Source organism: Alligator sinensis, unplaced genomic scaffold (assembly GCF_000455745.1).
Source record: "Alligator sinensis unplaced genomic scaffold, ASM45574v1 scaffold1223_1, whole genome shotgun sequence".
Taxonomy (NCBI): Eukaryota; Metazoa; Chordata; order Crocodylia; family Alligatoridae; genus Alligator; species Alligator sinensis.
Window position 1 is genome coordinate 377,677 of NW_005842062.1, and position 2,348 is coordinate 380,024.

Sequence of the window (2,348 nt, forward strand, 5' to 3'; positions counted from 1 at the left end):
GGCCCAGTGTGCCAGACCTGGCTTTTGGACTCCAGTTACTGTTTTGCCCTATTCAGTCTGGGCCTCCAGCTATCGTCTTGCCTCTCTAGGACTCCAGTCCCACCCAGCTAGGGCTGTGGGCCCCTGGCCCTGTCTCTACCCCCTGTGGGCTGATTAGCCCTCTAAAGTATCTGTCCCTCTTGCCACCTCTAGGACAGGGGTAGAAAGTAAGGATACAAACAAGTACAGATTAGACACCAGCATCCATCATGGCAAAAAGGGATGAACTGCACTCCTACGTGGTAAAACCCCCCAGTGGTAATTTTTACAGGAGGAACAGAAGGCACTTAAGAAAGGATTACTAGTCAGTACCAGAAGAACATGTTGATATATCTCAAGAGACAGCAGCAGAACAAACTTCAGAAGAATAACCAGACCCCCATGAGCAAGAGTTTTATCAGACTCCAGAGAATCCACCAGTACCCACAGAGGAACCTGATGACACCATGCAAACTAAGAGTAGACGTGTGTTTAGATTGCCTGTGAAGTACAAGTACTATATAATGGGATAGTGGTAAAGGCTAGACCCCACCAGTGAGGCAAGTGCTAGCAAGATCTGGTTCCATGATCCTGAAATGTTCCAAGTTAAAATAGCACCTGATGAACATCCAACTATTTGAGAGGGAGCTCCCAGATAAAGAAGGGGTGTGTGGTATATGGAATGTACCTTTAAGTGGGTGGGACAACCCAGTCTCTCCCCCTGATCCCCTGTGGGTACGGTCTGTAGTGGTGGGTTGCTGTTCTCCCTGCAAGCTGTGAGCATGTGAGTTGCTGAATCCTGTCCCTAATAAAGATAAAGCTGTTTACCATCCCAACAGTCTCTGCTGAATGCTGACTTGAGGACAGAACCCCAAAGGCATGGAGGTCTGAGCGAGTACCCCATTCCTGGAACCCAATGGCATAGAGTAAACATTATAGAGCCCTAGGCTCCCTGTTACATTAAGAGTGTGTGTGTGTGTGTGTGCGCGCGTGTGTGGGTTATCTTCTTACCCACATATTAGTAAACCAAAATACTAAGAGTTGATTCCTACACTTAAAATCTTACATACTTTAGAATAACTATGTAAGTTTCCTGCCTTTGAAGTGGATGATACTACTTTAAATTGACCTTTTCCCCATTCCCCTGAAAAGCTTTTTCTTGTAAGTCAGATAAAAATATCAACAACAACAAAAATTAACGTCAGACATGCCACTCTCCAGATGTAAAACTAACAAAAAACAGCCTTGAAAAAAGCCTTGCCAGAATCTGAACTCTCATTTCAGCAACAGCAAAGATTGAGTGTGTATGGCAAAAAGAGTGGATAGAAGCATTTTGATTATAAATACAACTTTTTTTACCAGGAGGCTGAGAATTGCAGTAAGGGGAAGAGATTTGGAGAACACTGCTAAAAAACCAAAACCAAACAAACCCACCAGTACAATTTAAAAATGATTTTCATAGTTTACCTTCTGGCATTTCTACCAAATATAAATTCTGTGAAAAGGTGTCTGGAAGCAGTTTATCTTCCAGCTGCTAAAATGCGTGGTTTGTGTATTTCCCTCCAGGCCTCCTCCCCTCTACAAGGACTTGGCTGTGCCTTTCACTAAGTCAGAGGCAATTTTTTAAGACATCACTACAGATTATCTAGCAGCTGGAAAGGCGATTAGCTGTGCTTATCAACTTGCAATTTTGACTATGCATGGTGCTTTTAAATAAAAATGTAATAGTGATTTCTCACCAACAGTGGCTGGAATTAAACACATTTCCAGGCTAATATTGGGCAATATATTTCTTGTACTTTGATAGTTAATGGCAAGAAACAATCTAGTCTAATTTGATCCAAAGATCATTCATACCCATAAAATGTGGAAAACATATATCAATGGGCAAATATCAATCCTCTGCTAGTATAGAAATTAGAGTAGTACTAAAAAATCAGTACCCTACCGTGTGTGTAATTACTATCAGTAGTGACACTCATAGGTCTTCTAATAACAAGGACAGGTCTTGCTACAATTCAAGAAATATCTATGGGAGTTATTACTATTCAGTTAGAAGCATTTGACATAGGAATATTTTTAAATCAAAAAATAATGGGCTATATATTTTTTACCTTGAAATATATTAGGTGTAGAGCAGCATTTCCCAACTGGTGTGCCACGACACACTCATGTGCCGTCAAGCATGTCCAGGTGTGCTGTGGCCTTTTGGGCTGGAGCCATGTCCCTGGCCTGGCTGGAGCCAAGCCCTTCACCTGCTGCTGCTGTGGACACAGACAGATGGGGAGTGTGGCTCCAGCGCTGCAGGGGGCATGGCTCCCGCCAAAAAA

General features: G+C 42.8%; 1 protein-coding gene across 1 annotated transcript in view; it reads right to left on the minus strand.

Moving 5' to 3' along the window:
• The window catches only part of PDGFC (platelet derived growth factor C), a 225,243-nt gene that overhangs the window by 73,400 nt on the left and 149,495 nt on the right, over positions 1 to 2,348 (minus strand). The gene's annotated exons all lie outside the window — the stretch shown is intronic.